Source organism: Ursus maritimus, unplaced genomic scaffold (genome assembly GCF_017311325.1).
Source record: "Ursus maritimus isolate PB19 unplaced genomic scaffold, ASM1731132v1 scaffold_13, whole genome shotgun sequence".
In the NCBI taxonomy this organism is placed as follows: domain Eukaryota; kingdom Metazoa; phylum Chordata; class Mammalia; order Carnivora; family Ursidae; genus Ursus; species Ursus maritimus.
The window spans coordinates 23,945,586-23,954,400 of record NW_024423675.1 but is presented as its reverse complement, the minus strand read 5'-3'; the positions used below and the strand labels follow the sequence as shown (position 1 = coordinate 23,954,400).

At 41.3% G+C, this 8,815-nt stretch overlaps 1 long non-coding RNA gene across 1 annotated transcript; it reads right to left on the bottom strand.

Annotated features, from left to right (window-relative positions):
- Nucleotides 1-1,426: 1,426 nt before the first annotated feature.
- On the bottom strand, nt 1,427-5,059 carry LOC121102228. Its single transcript, XR_005834276.1, has 3 exons — nt 4,924-5,059; nt 2,763-2,959; nt 1,427-2,063 (listed from the first exon to the last, which is right to left on the bottom strand). It is a non-coding gene; the product is annotated as an uncharacterized LOC121102228 (long non-coding RNA).
- Between the last annotated feature and the right edge of the window lie 3,756 nt (nt 5,060-8,815).

The following is an 8,815-nucleotide window of genomic DNA, read 5'->3' as shown; positions in this document are numbered from 1 at the left end:
AGTACTCTGATACCTGGCTATACTATAGCGGTGGAGTCTAGGTTTTCATACACTTTATTGTACTTTCTTTTTTTAAAAAAATATTTTATTTATTTATTCGACAGAGATAGAGACAGCCAGCGAGAGAGGGAACACAAGCAGGGGGAGTGGGAGAGGAAGAAGCAGGCTCCTAGCGGAGGAGCCTGATGTGGGGCCTGATCCCATAACGCCGGGATCACGCCCTGAGCCGAAGGCAGACGCTTAACCGCTGTGCCACCCAGGTGCCCCTACACTTTATTGTACTTTCTAAATATAAGGTTATTTTCTTGTTAAAATAGAAATATATGCACATTATAGAAAAATTAGAATACACAGACACATAAATAGAAGAAAAATAAAATACATTACTCTAGTTAAACTCTTTGGACACTGGGAGTATGGTTCCATACCCACCCCACTTCTCTATGTAGATGTTTATGGATATATATCTATATAGATATAGATATATATCTCACATCATATATACAAATTTTTTACTTGTTTGTATACTTAATAATTACCTTTACATGCCATTATGTACCAACAGCTATATTTTATATTTTCACATTATTTTTAGTAGCTATATAATGTACTATTATGTAGGTACATTCCAATTTATTTCATCAGTTTCTATTATTGGACATTTGATTTTTTTCTAACATTTTGTTATTACAATCAGCACAGTGGTATACCTCCTTTTACATATATCTTTCTACACTTTCTTATTTCCCAAGGCTAAATTCCCAGAGGAATAACTAGGCCAAAGTGCGGGGCATTTGAAAGTCTGATAGTTACTAGCCAAATTGTTCTTCAGAAGGTCTTATAATTTACACTCTGACCAAATAAATATGGGAATGCCTCTTTTCTCTCACTAACAGAAAGTAAACTATTAATTTTCATCATCTCATTCTGTTTTTTACAGTAACTATGAGATAGCAGAAGAGATTAGAAAAATTGCTAATGGTCACACATCTAGAAAGTAATAAGAGTGGGAGTCAAGTTTTCTGACCAGCCATACCACATGTTTCTTTTATATCACACATTTCTTACCATCTTGCTGTTGATGGCAATTCCAAGAAAGCCATCAGGAAAGAACCTGAGTGGGAATTCTAGCATGCCACATCCTGACTCATGTCTGTGTGACTAGCAGTGCCCTGGCCTCCGGCCATTGGACTGTGGGTGGCACAATTCTAGTGTTCTGAGAAAAAGGCTATGTTGTCACACTGCCTGTCCAGGCCAGCCCTGAAGTCAATAGAAAAGGGAGGAGGAAAGAAGCAGTTGAGGGTCGCCAAATTATAGACCTTGTAACATGGCCCTAAAACCTTTTGAGTCTTGCCCTATATTATGATTGAAATAATCCAGGCCATCTGTCTGATCTGAAGATTTATAATTGGTGGATTTATTTTTATTTACTTTTTTTTGTAAGATTCCTGCAAACAGAATCCCATTTTTGTTTTCATTGTATACAAACACTCAATACCCAAGTTCTCATAAGTGAAACAAAAGAAGAGGCAGTGAAGGAGAAATTGCCTTTTGGATAGAAAGAGGTAAAAGTGGGATTTTTTTCTTGCTATTATATGGTTAGGTAAATATTTAACTCAAGTTTAAAGAAAGAAAAAGAATAATAATGAGTTCAATCATGTGTTTACAAAGTTGTAAAAACTATGTGGCTACAGAATCATGTAGAAAACTGTCATGCAAAGGGGTAAGTGATATTTATGAAGGGCTAATAAGCCCATGGGACTCCTAGGCACTATGGAGGTACTAAAGCAACCAGTTACAAGCTCTGTTTTCAGGAGCGTCTCATGGTGCAGGGACAAGAAGAGTGCTCCAGGAAGCTTTCCTGACCACGAGTCTTGGCTTGGTTCAGTTGTTCTCTTCTGCACTTCAGTCTTGCTCTGTTCCCCCGTCATCAAACCTGCATCATAAATTAAAGTCATCTATTCACTTGTCTGTTGTGCCCATTGGACAGTGAGCTCCCCGAGGGCAGGAACTGTGCTCTGCTGTGCACTGCCTTCATCACGAGAGGCTGCGTAGAATAGATACTGTGGGAAATTAATAGACAGAACCAAATTATAATACAGGAAACATAGCATCGTATTTTATCATTTCGGGATAGTAATTATGTTTTGGTTGTTATATTCACTGCCCCTCAACAATATGGGGCTCCTCTTCAAATTGATTAAATAAATTTATATTACTTTAATAAATTTCAGTTTTTATTAATTTTGCAAACTTGGGCAAATTATTTAATCTATGACCTCAATTTTTCTCGTCTGCAAAGGAAGGGTGTTAGACTAGACCAATAATTCTCAACTGATGTCGGTGAGACCTATCCCGGTATTCAGTGATGGGGTAGGATATATCAATATTCATTAGGATATTTGTGGTTTGTAAAAACATTCTCTGTATCATTATATGATTTTATATTTGGAAAAGAAAATGAAAGGTACTATTTCTGTAATATTAAACAGTAGGAAAAAAGTTCTGGAAAATGTTGACTCGCAGGTTTCACAGAGGTTGGGGGCCAGCTCTCTTTTGGGAAGTGTATTAGAATTTCTAGGGCAGATGGGGGAGGAACCATAATTTACATTATTTTATGTTTTTCAATGAGTTCAGTAAAGGTGAGAGATACTGCATTAATCTAAAGAAGCTCTAATCACCTAGGATTTCATCATGGCTGACAGAGACCTTGTTTTTCTTTGGATTTATTGAAAAGTTCAGTCACTTTTTTTTAAACTTACCATATTTTGAAGAAAGGCAAAACTATAGGTCACATGAAGACGAGGCTCAGAAAAATGAAGAAGATAAGAAAAACAGTGAGACCAAGTTGCTGGAGTATCAATGTGTAGAAAGGTTTGTTGTTACTTCATCACTTCATGGACTTGCCCACATGCTTAGGCCAGGCTGATAGTTTAATTTAACCGTAGCTTAGAAGATCCTGTGAGAGTTGAAACACAGCATAGCATGTTTGGCTGATTGGTTGTGGCCTTTCTGAGGGACTAGAGGCTGTGTTCTCATGGTGCTTGGGGTCTCTACGTGACGGAGTTTTTTAAGGGTTAACTCTCTGGTGTTTGGGGTCTGAATGACTTCTCCATACAATAAAATGCTTCCAGGTTACAAGCTGCATGGTTTTCATATACCTTTCCCGTCATGAGTAATCCATAACCACAACAAAAATATAAAATGATTCGAAATGCCCAATATAAATTTTTAAAAAATAGATTGAAATGTCACCTCATTATAGGAGTTGATACACAATTCACTGCTTGCAATCTCCTCTTCTCTGGGGCTTTCCTCGCCTGGCTAGTGGTGGGGACAGCTGTGCTGTTTATACTCTGTAACTGTTGGACACCTGGTCCATGCTCTTCAACCCCTCTCATACCTCAAGGACTTGGCTACACTCCTGTTGTCCCATGAGTCAACTGAGCCATGACATTTTTCGCATTAGTTATAGGCCAACCTGGGCTACTTTTACCCCCTATTTTGCCTGTGTGTATATCAGATATACAGAAACAGAAACCATTTGTCCTGTTTGGCGGTATTTTTAGCTCTGATTCTAACCTACCACATAGCTTTAGACTAAGATAGGGCGTTGTTAAATTTTAAGCATAGTTTACAGATTTAGAGTTCTAAAGTTCAATGTTTAGAGTTAATCTTAAGTACTTTACGTACAAACTCTTAGTTCAGAAGTCCAGCTCCTCTGAAGAGCAGATGTCAAGGAGGGATTAGATGGGCAAGGCAGTAATTGGGGGAAATACTTGTGAAGGAAAAAGGGGGTGGGGGACATGAGTAGGCAAGAAGAAGCTTCAGGAGAGAAGAGAGGATTGGGTTGGAAGCAGCCTCAGACCACAGTGCAGTTCTGAGAAAGTCTCAGCTATGCCAGTAGGGATCCCTGAGGTCCTCGAGCTCACTTCCCATCAGAGGAGTCCTCTGTCAGGCAGGAATGACCCAGGCTTACTACTCCCACTGTGTTCTCATTGTCTGGGAGCAGCCAATGGGAAGGAGACCTAACTTGAATGCCTCAGTGGGTCCAAAGTTATGGCAGTTTGAGGTTTGTCAGACAGCTATGTTCCCTGCAACAGGTAATCTGGAAGGGAGAGTTGAAAGGGGTAGCTCCATGGCCAACGAAGTGCCCATGTATATGACCTTAAATCCTCAGGATCCTCAGCAGAACTTTCCAAAGGTTATGCGCATTTTCCCCTCTGTTCTCCACTCCCATATCCAACCCAACTCATGGCAATTCACTCCATTCTTAGACTCTCAGTCCCCTCAGAACCAGTTTAGATAGGGAAGCTACCCCTCTGGAGTCTCACTGGTTTTTGGTTTTTATTTCCTAGCCAATAAAACCACTCCTTAAAAAAAAAAAAATCCTAATTTCACATGCATTTCAGGGATGAAATTCCTAGCACTGTGTTAAATACAGAAGACACAATATAAATAAGACATGGACCCATACCTAGAGAGGTATATATGTATTAGCAGAAATTTTAATAATGCAATTAATAGAGGAATAGACTGGACCAGCCTGGGAAAAGTCTGAGCAGAGTCTTCAAGGACAAATAAAACTTAATAAAGACAAGAAATGCAGTCAGAGGCAAGTCGAGACAGAAGCAAGAAAGTATGAGGAATGGACTATAAGAAATGGAGTGTTCCTGGAAGACAAAGGGTCAGACTTAGAGGTAGGCAGGATCCAGATTTATGCTTGGGAACTTGTACTTGATGGTGTTAGCCAGGGTCACAGTGCCTTTTACAAGTGTGGCAGAGGATTTGGGTGGGTAAGATGAGAGAACAGTAGGGACTAGAGGCTGTGTTCTCATGGTGCTTGGGGTCTCTACGTGAGACCCCATCCATTCACTGATATTTTTGTAAGAGGGTAGGAATCCTGAGGAAAGATCGACTTACATTCAAAAGACGTGGGTTCCAATCTCAGCATCACGGCTCACCATCGTTTAGACCAGTCACGTAATTCCAGAAACAGAAGTTTCTGTTATCTATAAATGGGGAATAATGACACTTGGCCTGACCCCTATGGAACTATTCTGAGGATCAAACGCGATGAGACAAGACTTTCTGAAGGCACTTTGCAAACTTTCAGCCTGTAAAAATTACGGGACTGTTATGTACTTCTCAGGAAATAACAGCACCTGGGAAAACCCACAGAGTGTGGTTTTGTAAGAGGTTGCTCAGCCTTCAAGGGAGAAAATGCCTGGTTCAACATTGGCCAAGAGGAACAGGTCTGGGAAATTACGACACGAAGTAAAGCAAATGGGGCTTCTGTTTTGTTTCTGGAAATCACGGGTTCTTAATTGTCATTTTCATTGTTTACCCTTCCTCACCACAGGTGGTTCTGAAATGAGAGGAAGTTCGGTCAGGGAGTACTAATAAGGCAGAGGAGATGGTTCAAACTTAACCTGATGCAACAAATAGAAACTGAACCACTTTAATGTGGGGAAGGTAGTAGGCTAGACACTGGTATGTGAATGGGCATTCGTATAAGGATGAGAAATAAGTTCGGCTTTACCAGAAAACTTTCCGACTTTCTAGCAGTACTGTGGGATCCCTGTCTTCTCATATTCCAGGGAGAAATAGTGTATATTATCAGATAAATAATATTTGCCCTTTCACTTCTCTTCTGGAAAAATTTTTAAAAAAAACCTTCCCTTATTAGCTTGGTTTTGTTGGTGATTTGTTTAATTCTCAGGGAAAAAAACTACAAAAATATAATCAATACACTCATTGTTGGTGAGACCCTGAGGGGAGGACTTACACATAGATTATCAATACATGTATAATGATATGGAAAATCTCCATGTAAGGAATCCCATTATAGAGACTATTCCTAGAATAGCATTATTTTCCTAAAAAAAAAATATCATAGCGGAATCAGCCTAGGAATCTTGGTGTGTCAGTTTAGACAACCAGTTGGTTCATAAAAGGAACTTGCTGGCAAAAATGGTAATTACTTTCTCTTGAGTACTTGTATGTTAGGTTGATCTTTGCCGTCTTAAAAAACCCAAACCCAAACCAAAAACTAAGGGACTTTTTAAAACTTATGTCCTAGGAGAGACATGGACTTTTGGAAAAGAATTCCCCGAAGAAGATGCTTGCTGGTATTAGAGACTGATTCACGCAATATCAACACCAGCCACTTCTGGCTTTTTTAAACTAAGTTTTAGAGGGCAGAGAGTGAAAAGCCATTGGACTTTAATTTTGAGGACCAACCTGACTCTGTCATGCAAATGCAAGTGTTCATTTTCTATTGCTGTGTAACAAATTACCCAGATTTGGTGGCTTAGAATAACATCGTTTGTTGGCTCCCGGTTTTTGCAGATCAGAAGTACGGGCATGGGGTAGCTGGATCCTCAGGGCTTCACAAGGCTGAAACGAGGTTGGCCAGCGCTACACTTTCATCAGGGTTCTTTTCCAAGCTCACGCCCTGGCCCTTGGTGGTTGGCAAAATTCAGTTGCCTGAAATAGGAGGAGTGAGCTCCTTGCTCTCTTGCTGGGGTCATTCACTGCTGGTAGAGGCTCCTTGCCATTCTCTGTCCCGTGACGCTACCTACAACATGGCAGTTTGCTCCTTCAAGGCCAACAGGAGAGTGTCTCTGGCTTTGAATTTCTGATTTCCTTGAAGTGCTCGTTTAATTAGATCAGTCCACCCAGGATACTGGATTAATTCCCAGTCAACTGACTGGAGATTTTAATTACATTTGCAAGATCCTTTTTTGTCATGTAATAGTACGTAATCATGGGAATGATATCCCATCATATTCACAAGTTCTGCTCACTGTCAAGGAAAGGGTACTGTACTGGGTATTTACATCCAGGAGCAAGGATCTTGGGGACTGTCTCAGAATCCCGCCTACCCTAATGTACCATTTAGATGCAGAAGTAACAAGGTGAGGTAGTGTTCACATGCAGGTAGACCGTACCTTTCAGCAAGCACAGTGGCGTTGATGGTGCTTCCAGGGTGGCACGAGTAGGGTTTTCTCCGGCTTCTTACTGCTATGTGTGCCAAGCCACGGGCAGCAACAGAGCTGTTTCTGCTAGAGCAACTGATGTGGCTGAGCATTTTTCTCTGGCCAACTTTTTCCCACGTTTGCCTTGGTAGTATTCAAGACTGATTCTTGGGTCCTCCTTTAGAAGGTATAAGCTAATCATTACAGTAAGTCCCTTCCTGCTTGAACTAGCTGTAGTGAGTACTTTACCCGCAACATAAAGCCTTGATTGATACAACAGGCTCATAAATGACCTCTTTACATATCCATTAAATGTGTATAATTCTGCATTGCTTTTATAGTTTCAGATAGTACATGAAAGCAGAAAGAATACTTCTAATTCTTCAGCTATTTTCAACTATATTCTACAGAACACTTGCAATAGGGTCCGGGATATGAACACTTTTTTTGGGAAAAAAATGTTCCATAATCCTGGTAGGTTGGGATTCACTAGATACTCTTGGAGCTCAGCCTCAGGGAGATCCTAAGGGAAAACCAAAAAGAAACCAAAAAACAAACCAAAACCCCAAAACTTCTCTGAATCCAAGCAAGGGTTCCCAAATGAAGGTCCAGAAAAATTAAATAAGTTACAAAAGTCTACTAGTGCTTTAGTGATAGAGTGAAGGCTTAAAACTAAGCTCCCTAGGCTTTCTAAGTTCCAGAAACATTAAGCTTATTCCTTATTCCCTACATCCCTGAGAGGTAAGCTTCGAGGAATATAAACAACTTCATGAGGAAGTAAAAAAAATAATACAGAAATAGTTCCAGCAAATATATTAATGCTGTCTCCATGGGACCTGTGGTGTCTCTTTGAGAAGCTTGGAATCCCAGCCATGTCTACTCACACACCACTCCGCGGAGGAGACAGCCCAGAGAGTGGACCCAGAGTGGATTTATTCCTAACCTCTCTGTTACCCACGTCATAGCATTTCCTGGGTGTAAGGCCAAAGGCTCTTAGACCACAGGAAAATGGAGTTTGTGAAATTAGTCTCCAGGACATTTTGAGAACTGTAGCACAATTATCTTCCAGGCAGACATTTTGGGCTTAGGGCTTGATAGAAAATGAATCATTTAAAAATAAGTCCAAAATTAAAATAAAGAGAGAGAGAGAGAGAGAGAGAGTGTGTGTATTCAGTTCACTACAAAAGGCAGTGCAGATCATGTGTATAATAGAAACCTGATTCTTGGATCGGAACACTTGCGAGTGCATGCCTGTCCTGCATTCCCTAATGTAAATCACATCCCGCACATCTGACCAAGAGAGAAGAGGTTCCAAGAGGCGCATATTTTCAGCATGAAAACAAGGAGCCATTAGTGTTACAAGCACAGAGGACGGTCAGCTGGCTGGCCCGACACACCTTGGCATTTGTGGTCACGCCTTGCGGAGGCCAGGGGTGGATGTGCACGGGCCGAAGCCGCTGCACACGCTGAATCCCATTTCGCTGCTCTTGGAAGGAGCTAAGACTAAATAAAGAATCTGGACCCCACCACCCTTTTATTATTGGGAAATGAATTCCCGCCCCCCCCCGGAGGGGGGGCAGAGGGGTGGAATCACAAGCGGTTAGCCTTGGTGCATTCTCTCCTGGTGCTTTCCACCCCCCTCCCTCCGCCCTTAACCCCCCCATCCCCCACCAACACCCCCATCCCCCACCAACACCCCCTCCCCCCCACCAACCCTCCTCTCCCCCCCACCTCACCTCGTAGTTTTTTCTTCCTTTTTGTGGCAGCTGCATTTCGAAAAGGACTGGTGCGCTCGTTGAAAACACAGACCAGAACCCAACAAACTATCCCCACAG